Here is a 15,566-nt window from a genome sequence, read left to right on the forward strand (position 1 = left end):
TCCCCGACTTCGACTGGAATCAAGGATTCAGAGCCATATACTAAGGAGAAAGAGGTTGCCCCCGTACTAGATTTTGATGTTGTTCGATATGCCCAAAGGACTTCGGGTAGGATTTCTCTCTATTTTCCTTTAGCGTCGTTCAACCTCTTCTTTAGGTTTTGAATGATAGTTTTGTTCGTTGATTCGGCCTGTCCGTTCCCACTGGGGTGATACGGTGTTAATAATATCCTTTTTATTATGTGGTCTTCAAAGAATTTCGTCACTTTGCTGCCGACAAACTGTTTTCCATTGTCACACACTATTTCGGTGGGTATCCCGAATCGACATACGATATGATCCCAGATAAAGTCTATAACCTCTTTCTCTCTTACTTTCACGAACGCCTGTGCTTCAACCTATTTAGAGAAATAGTCAGTCATAAATAAAATGAACTTAGCTTTACCTGGGGCCGATGGCAGAGGGCCGACGATATCCATTCCCCATTTCATGAATGGCCATGGGGATAAGACTGAGTGAAGTTGCTCTCTGCGCTGATGGATCATCGGTGCAAACCTTTGACATTTGTCACATTTTCGAACAAACTCCTTTGCATCTTTGCCCATATCGACCCAATAATACCCCGTCCTGATTATTTTTCAGACTAATGAATCAGCATCGGAGTGATTTTCACAAGTGCCCTCGTGCACCTCACGTAGGATGTAATCGGTATCTCCTGGACCTAAGCATACTGCCAATGGTCCATCTAATGTCCTTCAGTATAGCGTTCCATCTGCAGTTAATATGAATCGAGGAGCTTTGGTTCGTAGGGCCCTCGAATTTTTAGGGTCAGATGGGAGCTTTCCATTCTTTAAGTATTCAATATACTTATTCTTCCAATCCTAGTTTAAGCTCGTAGAATTTATCTCAGCATGACCTTCTTCGATCGCGGATCTCGAGAGTTGAACGACAGTCCCCGAGCTTATCTCGCCTTCCTCGACCGATGATCCCAAATTTGCAAGTGCATCAGCCTCACTGTTTTGCTCTCGTGGAACATGCTGTAAAGTCCATTCTTTGAAATGGTGCAAAGTGACCTACAGTTTGTCCAAATACCTTTGCATTCTATCTTCTCGAACTTCGAAGGTTTTGTTTACTTGATTTACCACCAGCAAAGAGTCACACTTGGCTTCAATGACTTCTGCTCCCAAGCTTTTATCTAGCTCGAGACCTGCAATCATGGCCTCATACTTGGCCTCATTGTTAGTCAACCTAGTAGTTTTGATAGATTGCCTAATAATGTTACCCGTGGGTGGCTTTAAAATGATGCCTAGCCCGGAACCCTTCACGTTCGAAGCCCCGTCCATAAAAAGGGTCCATACCCCCGATGACGTACCCGATTTCAATAAGAGTTCTTTTTCGACTTCGGGTACAAGGGTCGGCGTGAAATCGGCTACGAAGTCCGCTAAAATTTGAGACTTGATGGCCGTACAAGGTTGATATACGATATCGTACCTACTGAGTTCGACAGCCCATTTGGCCAATTGGCCTAATAGTTCGGGCTTGTGCAAAATATTACGAAGCGGGTAAGTGGTTAATACGCATATGGGGTGACATTGAAAGTACGGTCTTAACTTTCTAGAGGTGCTTATCAGTGCAAGTGCCAATTTTTCTAGGTGCGGATATCTAGTTTCTGCTTCTCCTAAGGTTCGACTTACATAATAAACGAGAAATTGCGTACCTTGCTCTTCTCGAACTAGGACACCGCTTACCGCGATTTTCGATACTACCAAGTACAAGCAAAGTTTTTCATTTGTTTTTGGAGTATGAAGCAGTGGTGGGCTCGATAGATATCGTTTTAATTCCTCTAATGCCTATTGGCATTCAGGGGTCCAAGCGAAATCGTTCTTCTTTTTGAGTAGAGAGAAAAATTTGTGACTTCGATCTGACGACCTCGAAATGAATCGGCCTAAGGCTGCAATCTGTCCTGTTAGCCTCTGTACGACTTTTACACTGTCCACAATGGCGATGTCTTCGATGGCCTTGATTTTATCGGGGTTAATACCAATCCCCTGATTTGACACCATGAAGTCGAGGAACTTGCCCGAACCGACCCCGAAAGCACATTTCTCTAGGTTGAGCTTCATGTTGTATTTCCTTAAAATCTCGAATGTTTCTTGCAAATGAGTCAAATGGTCCTCTGCGAGCAGGGACTTAAATAACATGTCATCAATATAAACTTCCATTGATTTACCTATTTGTTACTCGAACATTTTATTTACTAGGCGTTGGTAAGTAACTCGTGCATCGATCTCGTGGCCGGCTGTGGCATCGATCATGCAATCGATGTTGGGTAGTGGAAAGGAATCTTTGGGGCATGCTTTGTTCAAATCCTTATAATCTACACACATTCTAAGTTTGTTCCTTTTTTAGGCACTTCAACTAGATTGGCTAACCATTGAGGATATCTCACTTCCTGAATGGACCCTATTTTGAGAAGTTTGGTTACCTCGTCCTTTATGAATATGTGCTTTACCTCAGACTGGGGTCTTCTATTTTGCTTCACCGGTCTTAACCTAGGGTCCAGGCTTAGCCGATGCGTCATTATATCCGGTGGGATCCCTATTATATCTAAATGGGACCAGGCAAAGCAATCTACGTTATCAATAAGAAATTGAATAAGTTTTTTCCTAAGTTCGGGGGTCAACCCCGTTCCCAGCTATACCTTCCGTTCGGGCCAGTGCTCGATTAGTGTGACTTGCTCCAATTCCTCAATCGTTGATTTGGTAGCGTTGGAATCATTGCAAACCACGAAGGATCGAGGGATCCTTTGATCATCATCTTTATCGATCTTTTGATTATCTGGTCGGGTTAAAGCTGATGTCTGTGATTGCTATTTGGTATCTCGTTCCCCTTTTGAGCTCGATCCCTTTATTGGCGAAGGCAAGGATATTGGATTTGCTTCCTCAACGATAAACATTTCTCTTGCGGCCGGTTGTTCTCCATACACTGTTTTGACTCCCCTTGATGTTGGGAATTTAAGGACCTGGTGTAGGGTCGAAGGTACAACTCTCATGTTATAGATTCATGGCCTTCAAAAAAGGATGTTGTGCCTCATGTCGCCTTCGATTACGTGGAACTTCGTTTCCTAGATGGTCCCGGCCACGTTTATCGGTATAATTATCTCGCCTTTGGTGGTTTCACGTGCCATATTGAATCCGTTTAGAACCAGGGTTGCAGGTACAACCTGGTCCTGTAGACCGAGCTGTTCTACGACCTTCAATCTAATGATGTTGGACGAGTTACCCGGATCAATTAACACACACTTAACTTTAGTTTTATTCATAAGTATGGATATTACCTGTGCATCGTTATGAGGTTGTATGACTCCTTCTGCATCTTCATCATTGAAGGACAAAGTTCCTATGGGTGCGTTATCCCGAGTTCGAGATCGCTTTTCTCTCACAATCGATGTCTTAGTGCGTTTAAGCACCGGTCCTTGAGGGGTATCGGCGCCGCCGATGATCATGTGAACGAAGTGCTGTGGTTCTTCTTGTTCGTTTTTCTTGCCGAAAGCCCTGTTTTTAAAATGGTTCTTCGCCCTATTGCTTAAAAATTCTCGAAGGTGCCCTTTGTTGAATAACCGGGCTACCTCCTCTCTTAGTTGCCTGCAATCTTCCGTTCTGTGGCCATGGGTGCCATGATATTCGCACATTTGATTGGGATTCCTCTAGGTAGGATCGGTCTGCACGGGTCGAGGCCATTTAGTGTCTTTGATGTGTCCGATAGCCGACACGATGGCGGATGCATCAATGCTAAAGTTATACTCCGATAACCGAGGCGCTTCCTTAGATCCGGCAGGCCTGTCGAACCTACTTCTCTTCACCAGCCTCCGGGACCCTTGACCTCGATCACTTCTTTTGTTATTTTGTCTCGGGTTATGTCTCGATTCACCGATTTTGTGGTTTTCGTTATACAGTCGGCATCGATCCCTGATCGGACCTTGTTCTCGATTAATATCCCTTTGAGCAGCGGGTTCAGACCCCAATTGATCATATTCGACCCTAATTTTTGATTGGTACCGATTGTGCATGTCGGCCCATGTGATGGCTGGGTATTCGATCAGGTTATGCTTCAACTGCCGTGAAGCCGTCGAACTTCGTTCGTTCAAACCTTGAGTGAAATCCTGAACAGCCCAATCATTTGTGACTGGTGGCAGATCCATTCGTTCTATTTGAAAACGAGATACGAACTCCCTCAGCATCTCGTTATCCTTTTGTCTTACCTTGAAAAGGTCTGATTTCCTTGTTGCGACTTTTATGGCGCCGACATGTGCTTTTACAAAAGAATCTGCTAACATGGAAAACGAGTCGATGGAATTCGGTGGTTGTGATACCAAATCATTGCTCCATTCGAGAGGGTCTTTCCGAATTTTTTTAACAACACAGATTCGATTTCATCGTCTTCTAAATAATTGCCCTTGATGGAACTCGTGCAAGAAGTAACGTGTTCGTTGGGGTCGGTCGTTCCGTTATATTTGGGAATTTCGGGTATACGAAATTTTTTGGGGATTGGTTTTGGGGTTGCACTCGAGGGAAAGGGTTTTTTCATGAATTTTTTGGAATCCAACCCTTTTATCATTGATGGAGCTCCCGGGATCTGATCGACCCTGGAGTTATATGTTTATACTTTTTTATTGTTGGCTTCGATTCGCTTTGTGAGCTCCTCGAGTCTTTTAGCAATTTCGGGAGTAGTCCCCGATTCTGGCTCATTTGACCTCACTATGGGTGGCTCCGTTCTGTGGGCAATTTCTCGAGGTGGACTGGGCTCCAGCCTGCTCAGTAGCTGGGTTTGGCTCTGCAACTGAGCTATTGCTGCTTGTTAAGCTTGCAACATTTCGAAAATCATACGTAAGCTGACGCCGTTTTTCTCGACGTTATGGGTATCTCGAGCTGTAGACCGAGTGCCACCATGAATGCTATTTTCAGGTTTAGAATGTAGGTTCTCCTCAATGGCCACATGCGAATTGATGTCCATCGGCACTTCGATTCGAGCTCTAACGGCGTTGACAAGTGGCCTTTTGATACTGGGTGTCAAGTTGTTTTTCTCATCTTGAAGACCGGCTTCGTTGTCGATAGGTGAGGCCATTTGATTGGTAGTTAGTCGTTGCTAATCCGAAATCCAAGATACTTTCGGAAACAAGCGCAAAACGGTGTGTGTTTGCAGATTCGTATCAAATAACCACTGTTATCCTTAGCCCCACGGTGGGCGCCAAACTATTTACCCGAAAAACGGATAGAATTGAATTTGTACGTAGTTCTAAGGATATGTGGTATAGCTTGATACAAATCATAGGGATAAATAGAAATATCAAATATGGATTGCAAAGAATGCAAAATAAACAAGGTTGGAAAGAAGATGATTTTTAGGACTAAGCACAATGAATCAATTAATGAAGTTTAAAAGAATAATCCTTGAATATAAGAGAATATGGTGCTTGAATTACAATGTAAGCAAAAAACTGCCCTCTACAGAAATGTAGCCATCCTCTTTATAGTGGAGGATCCTACTTTAGATATAATTAAAAATACATAGTGGAGAACCCATGATAAATTAATTTTTCCCTAATTTCCGTCGAGATTCTCTCCCTTAGTGTGTTTGCAACGGCTCTTGTTTGTGTGCTCGAGCTCGATCGGCCTCGGTGCTGGTCGGTATTGCTTCTAGAACTCGATATGGACTCGGGATCAGGTGATGATTCAGACTCGGTCCCGGTTGGCCTTTGCCCCTTAAGCTCGAAATCATCTGATCATAGTTTGATTCGCACCCGAGCTCGATAATGACTTCGAACTCGGTGTTTGACCTATGCCCGAAATCTGAAGCTTGCTTGTACCATCTTCGAAACCCATCTCGATATTACGAAGTCTTTCTTCGATCCATTATGTTTCGACCTCGATCAATCGTACGATGGCCGAAATCTATTTCGACCATATACAATGTACTCGAACAAGCCAAATCACTAACTTGACATGATTAAAAGAAGGGGATAGAGAAGCATAACTCAGAGAAAGGGGATGCATACACATCATAACATTTCCCATAAACTAATACTTTCTAAGCCCTAGTCCTTTTAACCAGTTGCCAATTGGGTCTGGATCCCAAATAAACTCTGCGACATTATATTTGGCCTAATAATTCCAACTGAATTAGTCACATTCTCCACTTCTAGCACATAGGCCCTTAGGAAATCAACTTCGACATTTAATATGGAGGAATACAACAAAGGGTTTATTCAGTAACACATTGAAATAAGACAATCTGGATTTGCTACGTAACTTTAGGACAAAGCTTAAGAAGGAAAATAGAAAAGAAACTAACTATAAATATAAACTCACGTTACGTTTTTCATGTTTTAGATCCAATTTTGTAGCATATAGATAATTTAGGTATCTCTCAAGTCTATTTTCTTTCCAAGGAATTTATATCTAGTCCATTTTTTTCGTACTTCTTTATGGTTTTTGTTAACATAGTTGCTATTCACCCTAAGACTTTTGATTTTTTTTTTCTCGAATTTTTAACAATACCTTAGGTACAAATAATGCACATTTTAGACATCATTTTAAGGAGCTAAGAATATCCAAAAATAGCTTGTAGACCTTAGTGACAGGAAAAATAATAGGTCCCAAAAATATTGTGATGGAATAATGCATCATATTTTCCTTACAAAATTTGCTTTTATGAAAATGTAACAGTTATTTTCCGGATCGAACGATGTAATCAAGGCATCTTTGGTAGATTTACAACTTAAATGGATAGTAGAAAATAGTATGAAGGTAATGAATCAGAATTATTATTTCGTATATCAGTTAAGCGAGAATACAAAAGACATTTATATAAAAGAAAAGGAAAAATGAATTTCTTGATTGCAAAGGTCCAAAAAAAAAGTTTACTTTTGGTGGAAGAAATTAATTTAACCTTATGAAAATATTATTACACTTTTTTGATTCTTTTTCCTACCCGGATACACAAATGCATGAAAAGTTGATTCCTAATCGTTTTGTTTTGTTGTTTCCTAATTAGAATAAGATTAGAAGTAGGAATAAATATTATAAATAAGTGCAAAACCATTGAGAGACACTACCCAGAATTAACTTAGCAATTCCTTTCTCTTTGTCTCTAAGCAATTTCTCTTTTTTTTTTTTTTTTTTTTTTTGGTGTAATGGATATTGAATCAATGTTTCTAAACCGTTTTGGCATAGAAAAAAACTCAGATGATATCTTTGAGTTGATTCAAGCAGCTATAACAGTGAGTAAATAGAAGTACCCTACTGAGTTTAAGAAGCACAAATAATATAATGAAGTGGTTGATGAATCCGGAAATATCAGAGTATGAATCTCATCCATTGAAGTGGAGCTCATAGAATCTCATCATTTAACATCACCTAATAATATTATTATTTATATTGTTAAGACTTAATTCAAGCTAATAAGATATTAGCCATGTATTTGCAATATATTACCGTGGATCTTATTGTAAAAATTTTGTTTGCCAATATGAATTTTTGAGTTGTCTAATTCAAAATTCTAAATTTTTTGTACCGTCAAAAAGTCGATAGTCTTTCTTTCTTTTTATAAAGATTTTGTTCTTTTTTCTACAAACTTCAATATTATTATTTATTTAAATATTAATACTTTTTGGAGCCTCAAATTTTTGGGGCCTTAAAGCAAAGGCTTTACTAACATTCCCTTGAGCCACCCCTGGATGGAAGTGGAGCAGCTGGAAGCAATTGTTCAAGAGAAGATTCATATTTTTCAAGATTAAGAAAAACAAACCTAACTCTAGTGCGGCAACAAAAAAATAGAGTTTCAAGAAGATGGTCACGTTTCCAATACAAGAACATGAGTACAGTAACAATGATGTCAGACAGTTGCACGAGTGGTTTAAGGAAGATCAAGGTGTCCATCAAAAACACAAAAAGGTTGAGGAATTAGGAGATCAACTCAAAACAATTGGATGATGGTGATAAAAAAGGAACAAAATACACCATAATACCGAAAGAAACAACTAGACAATCACTACTACTGTTAATATGAAATCAGCAATAAATCAGTGTAACAGAGTTATGAGGAAGAGTGGCAAAAGTTTCAAGAAGATAGATATTGACGGTGACGCTCAAAGAAAGAACACGAGTACAGTAACAACAACTAAGAATTGCCCTACAAATTTAAGGAAGATGAACGAGAGACTACTACTGGAGTTTCGAGGAATGCGGCAATCATATGTGTGGAGTTGCTCCTCTTCATGACAAAAAGTCTTCTGGTGATTGTTCCCAGCAGAAGAGACCATTTCTATTTCTGACCATTTTCCAAAGGAGACAGTCGGGAATAAGCGATTTTCTAGTAGTGCCTGGTGATTACTACTATATTTGCACTTTTGGAAGGCATTGCCAACTTGGTCAAATGCTAGCCATTAACGTCTTTTTGGCACCAGAATTCCGAGCACTCCAAGTCTTATCACATATGTGGTACCAGGCGCTTGTTTTCCCACATCAGCATTACTAGAAATTCGCTAAAAATCGACCAAAAATATCGACCAACGTTGGTCGGTTATGGCAAATTACCGACCAAAACGCGACCATTACGGTGTGGACGGTGTTTTGATGGTCGGAATGGCTTACCGACCAACTTTGGTCGGTATATTAAAACGACCATCTGACAAGTTTAATTACTTACCGACCAACTTTGGTCGGAAATATATTTTATTAATTTAATTTTACCGACCAAAGTTGGTCGGTTTAACTAAATTATATTTTTTTATTAATTATTAAAATTAAAAAAAACCGACCAACTTTGGTCGGTAATTGAAAATATATATTTTTTAAAACTAATTAAAATTAAACATTACCGACCAACTATGGTCGGTAATCTCAACAATGCAAGCAAAATACCGACCAAAGTTGGACGGTAGTCTTGAATTCTGGGAATTCAACGTTCATTAACCGACCAACTTTGGTCGGTATTTTGGAATAATTTATTTTTTTAATTAAAAACCGACCAACGTTGGTCGGTTTTTCTGGGATTAATTTTGGCATAAAATGCCTGTTTTGGCAGCTAAACCACCTGCCAGCATACCAATACAACAACACAACAACAACAACACCAACAACAATAAAAACACAACAACAACAACACAACAATAACAACAACAATAAAAACACAACAACAACAACACAACAATAACAACAATAACAAAAACACAACAACAACAACAACAACACAACAACAACAACACAACAACAACAACAACACAACAACAACAACAACAACACAACAACAACAACAACAACAACAACAACAACAACAACACAACAACAACAACAACCAAAACATTCAATAAATACTTTAAAACTAACAAATTAAAGTTCAATTGAACATAAAAATCCAAAACCAAGTTAAAACTAATTACAACTAGTTCAAAACTGGTTCTATTTGTCTAGTTCAAAGTATATAAAAGCCAAGGAGTATTTTGTATAACATCATCATCACCGTCTGATGAACTTTCATCTACAAGACAATATAGAGAACGGTCTTGTGGAGGACGGGAAGCACGATCACGGGGAGGACGGGAGGAACGATCACGAGCAGGGCGGGAGGAACGATCACGTGGAGGTCGACCCTCTGGAGATGACTCACGAGATCGGGGCAACGGAAAAGCTCCACTAGATAGGAGAGTTCTGATCTGAGCTTGCATGCCAAGGAATTGAGCATCTCTAAGCCTTTCTCTTTCCTTGGCCGCTTCTAGCTCTGATGTGAGCTTTGTCACTGTCTCCCGCATAGCAGAGAGGCTCTCCCTATTAAGTTTTTCGCCATGCGAGGAAGTCCCTATTCCTCGCATTCCACACTTATATCGATGGAAGTTTTTAGTAGGAAGCCCGTATACCTTCCCCCATTTTGGACCGCCAACAGACTCCAACCATATTCTTTCAGCATCCTCGTCCGAAGGTTGGGTTGGCTCACCTGATTCACCAGCTGGATGACTACGGATGAATTCCTCCACGTTACTTTGGTAGCGACCCTATATTATTTTAAATTAAATCAGTATTTCAAGTTGCTTATAAAAGTAAATTATAATACTTAAATAAAATTGAAAGCTTACATACGCAGTCGAGGCCCGGTCCTCAACCCACCTATCTTGATCCCCCTCTTTCTTCTTCTTCATAATATGTGTCTCCTTGAATAGCTCATCATGACTCATTGGACACCCATACTTCTTTTCCTGAAAACAAATTAATTTAGTTAATAAACAGAATAGATATACTTAGAAAAGTAAAATAATTTAAGCAATTACGTACCAATCTTCTTTTTATTGTCCCTAGGCTGATCGCACCTCCAGTGTGCAAGGAGCCTCCCTTCTCGGATGCGCGAGTTTTCTTTCCTTTTTCGCTCCTCTCTAAGAACTCTGCGGTAAGCCATTGCCTTTGCAAATCATTCCACAAATTCTCAAGTAACCAGCCAGGCCTCTTGTTCTTCTTTCTAGCATCCGAGAAAGCATCCGCCAATCTCTTGCGAGCTTTATGATGAAAATTTGTAGCCACTTCTGCGCTATAGCGGTCTTTCCATACACACTTGCTCTGTATTTCAAAAGTTAAATATTAGATGGAAACATCATAAATATAAATTATTAAACTGTTTAAAAGAACATTTATACCTTCAATTGATTGAAAATTTGCTCTTTCAGTGAGAATGGGCAATCAGTCCAAGTCGCATAAGGGCCATCATAAAGCTTTCTGATGGCATTGGTGATTATCCTCGTAGTTTTATTACCCAGCCTGAACCTGTAATTTAACAATAAAAACACATTAATATCTTAGTAAAAATGTTACAAATCAATAGACGCAAAAATAATAAATAACACTTACCCATCACCCTCAGGGACTATGATGATCCTGCCATATCGATCATAATGCACTACCTCGTCATCACCATCCGAAGCATATGTATCAGATGCATGTGAAGACGGTGTAGGCGGGTCAGAGCTAATGCCTCCCAGGTGAAGGCCTGCAATAGATGGAGTCGATGATGAAGATGGTTGCGATCCCTGTGACTGCGACATAGCTGGATGCGACCCAAGTGGATGTGATACCGATGGCTGTGACCCGAGTGGCTGTGACATGGGTGGATGCGATCCATGTGGCTGTGATATGTAGGGATGTGATCCATGTGGATGTGATGCAGATGGCTGTGAGGCAGCTGGACTGTATGTCGGACGTATAGTCCTGTGGCCCTGTGATGGAAGACTGGGTGTCTGAATGAAGGTGTATGGCTCGTGATGCTGTGGCAGCTCAGTATAGCCGTGTGGTGGAGGATAAGACATAGGCATCTCTGAAAAAGGTGGACAAGAGGGAGTATTATTTTCTACCCTCCTCTTTCCCTTCCTACCCTTTTCTCGACCCCGAGAACTAGTAGGGTCATTGTTACCTTGACCCTTGCCTGCCATCTGCATAATATAATACACATTTAGATTGAAACATATAAGAAACTAGCTATAAAACGAGAGTGGTTTAAAAAACTAACTTTTTAATCCTCATCGACGTATTGTTCCTCGTCCGAGAATTCTTCGTCCTCACTTGTTTGAGCTTCATCAGTTGATTCCTCGTCCTCATTTTCTATAATTGTTACTTCATTTATATCAACTTCTTCCAATATGCGTTCAGGATGTTCCAAATCATTTTCTAACTGATCGTCCACTATTTGGTGAATATTGGAGATATCGTTTTGATATGCAACATCTAACACATTCTCGACTTCCACCCTACCTACAGGCTTAGTTTTTATTACAACCCACTAATCGGACTTATTCCGCCGTAATGGATAAGGAGCATAATACACTTGCCTAACGTTATGTGCAATTATGAAAGGATCATAGCGATCATACTCCCTCGTATGATTAACCTCAATTATGTTGTATTGGTTGTGTACTCTTGTACCTCTTGTTGCATTTGAGTCAAACCACTTGCATCTAAAGAGTATCAATTTCTTATATGGCCAACCTGTATATTCTAGTTGTAATATTTCTTTGACCACACCATAATAATCAATATCTCCAACTTGGTTGCCATCACCACCTAGAACCCACACCCCGCTATTGTTGCTATTTTTATTTTTAGAGCAATCCTCTGTATGAATCTTATAACCATTCACTACGTACTTAGACATTGTTGTGACCTGAAGCCCAGGTCCCCAAGATATATCTTTCAAAAATTGATTTACACCATTATTTGGATTATTTACCTACATAGAGTTAAAAAAAGTCATAAGTTAGCACAACTTATGAATCAATTTTTATACATTCACTACATATGTATATATATATATACACACACACTTACAAGCTATATATATATATATAGCGGACACTTCAAAAAAACATTATCAGGATAAACTTACAAACTGTTTGAACCACGTATCAAATCTCGTATATACAGCATCATGGCCAAATTGACCCACGAAGTGACTGTGACACATCAAATATTTTTAGTAGTTGCATCAATATGTAGTCACAGTAAATTTTACATTTTGATAACTAATAAATCAATACTTACTTGAGAAATGGTACAACTTCGGGACAATTTAGCAACACATGAAGTGTAGCTGACTTGTACTCCATATCACTCAAACTTCTCTTTCTAACATCCTTAGAACATCGGCCTGGTTGATTGAATATGGACATTGGTGGATATAATGGATCATTCACACATTCGACCGTGTGCCTATTGGGCCTATTCCAAGAACATGGCACGTTACTCTCAAAATAATAAGAACAAAAATGTGCAGTTTCCTTTGCAAGATAGGCTTCGCATATAGATCCTTCAATCTTATTCCTCTGCTTAACAAATTATTTGCATTTGCCAATTGTCCTACATAATCTCATGTTAGCCAATAACATTCAAATAAAATAGAATAGTACATCAAACTTATAATATTACCTCTCAAAGGGATACATCCATCTGCATTGAACAGGCCCTCCAAGTCGTGCCTCGTGTACAAGGTGTATTGGAAGGTGTTCCATCACATCAAAGAAACCACATGGGAATATTTTTTCCATCTTACTAGAAATTACAGGGATGTTCTGGTCCATCCGAAGTAGGTTTTCTTCCCTTAATGTGGTAGAACACAAGTCTTTGAAAAACAAACTAATCTCTGTGATGGGTTTTCAGATTCTTTCAGGCAAACCACAAAATGCAATAGGCACTAAGGTCTCCATGAAAACATGGCAGTCATGACTTTTCAAATGGCTCAACTTCCCTACCTCCATATCTACTTTTTTTCCAAGATTCGACGCATAACCCTCAGGCATCTTTAATTTCGTAACCCAATCACAAATTTGTCGTCTTTCCTCCAAAGTGAATGTGTAACTTGCTTTGGGCTTGAACACCTTACCATTGTTTGCTGTCTGCAAGTATAATTCAGGCCGCCTGCAATATTCTTGTAAGTCCATTCTAGCCTTCGGGTTATCTTTTGTCTTACCTTTAACATCCATTACTGTGTTGAACAAATTATCAAAATAATTCTTCTCAATATGCATGACATCAAGGTTGTGTCGGAGAAGATTATCCTTCCAATAAGGCAACTCCCAAAATATACTCTGTTTCATCCAATTATGATTAACACCATATTCGGGGAATCTATAAGGTGGAGCCTCAGTAACTTTACTGAAGTTCTGGACCCTCTCCCAAATTTCCTCACCTGAAAGTATTGGAGGTGGAGAATCATATTCCACTTTATTCTTTTTGAATGCATTTTTCATCCTTCTAAACTCATGATCATCAGGCAAGAATTGACGGTGACAATCAAACCATGATTGCTTTCGGCCATGTTTCAAAGTGAACGCTTTACTATTTTCCATGCAGTAAGGACAAGCTAGCTTCCCAGCAGTCATCCACCCAGACAACATTCCATACACAGGAAAATCATTAATAGTCCACATTAAATTAGCACGCATATTAAAATTCTGCTTGGTTGATATGTCATATGTTTCAACACCATCATACCACAATTATTTTAGCTCATCAATCAAAGGTTGCAAATATACATCAATCAAACTTTTCGGATTACGTGGACCGGGGATAATACAATTTAAGAATATATATGGACTAGTCATACACAACTCAGGTGGTAGATTATAAGGTGTAAGAAAGACAGGCCAACATGAATATGGTATCGCAGATATAGAAAAAGGCGTGAAGCCATCGGCACATAGACCTAACCGAATGTTCCTTGGTTCACTAGCAAAATCTGGATATGTCCTATCAAAGTGCTTCCAAGCTTCTCCATCTGAAGGATGACACATAACACCAGGTGGTCTTCTATTTTCAAAATGCCATCTCATATGAGGAGCAGAACTCATCGACGCATATAACCTCTTTAACCTAGGTATAAGAGGTAAATAATGCATTGCCTTGACAGCGACCATATTCCCGCTGGAAAGCCTCTTGAAACGAGGCTTTTCACAGAATTTACAACTGTCTAAAGTTGCATCATCTTTATAATATAACATGCAACCATCTTCACAACAATCAATTCTCATTGACGAAAGTCCTAACTTAGAAACCAATCTCTTCGCCTTATAGAAATCACCAGGTAAGTTGACATTAGGGTCAACTAGTTCACTCATAAGGTCAATGAAACAGTCCATGGCTGCTTGAGAAATATTCCAATTAGATTTGATACTTAGTAATCTAACTGCAACAGACAGCTCAGAGTGAGGACTTCCTTCACGTAGTGGACGACTAGCTTCCTCTAACTGTTCATAAAAACGTTTTGCGTCATCATTAGGAGTTTGTTCAACATTTTCATTGGGCTCACCCCCAAAAGCATCCGCAACCATATCCTGAATTCTAGAATCAAGATTTGTATTCTCCACCGACCTACTACTTTCACCAACAACCATGTTATGAAATATCCCACGGCTACCATCGATCTCTCCATGATTAGTCCACACAAAGTAATTCTCTATAAACCCCTTCCTATAAAGATGAAGCTTAACTTCCTCTGATTTTTTAAACTTCATACAATCGCACCTGACACAAGGGCACCTAATTACTCCTTCACTTTGGTATGGTGGAAGTGACATTGCATGTCTAATAAAGTCATCAACCCCTTCTACAAAATCCTCCCACAATCCTCGCCGATTAGGATAATTTTTATTGTACATCCAAGTACGATGTTCCATCTATACAAATAAAACAAGAATAAATTAATTTATTCTACAATTATAAATTAATTATATCTTTTTTAGTTAATTCAAGATAATTATTTTTTCCTAATTACACCAATTTATATCCTAAAAGTTCAATTCATATCCAAAAGGTCCAATTCATATCTTAAAAGTTCAAATCATATCCTAAAAGTTCAATTCACAAGAACAAATTCTAAAAACTAAAATTTCAATTCATATCCTACGAGTTTAAACATAAACTAACTAAACTAAAGAAATTCAACCCATACCCTAAAAGTTCAATTCCCAAGAACAAATTAATTTATTCTACAATTATAAATTAATTATATCTTTTTTAGTTAATTCAAGATAATTATTT

The sequence above is a fragment of the Nicotiana tabacum genome, chromosome 19, assembly GCF_000715075.1.
Source record: "Nicotiana tabacum cultivar K326 chromosome 19, ASM71507v2, whole genome shotgun sequence".
Lineage (NCBI taxonomy): Eukaryota > Viridiplantae > Streptophyta > Magnoliopsida > Solanales > Solanaceae > Nicotiana > Nicotiana tabacum.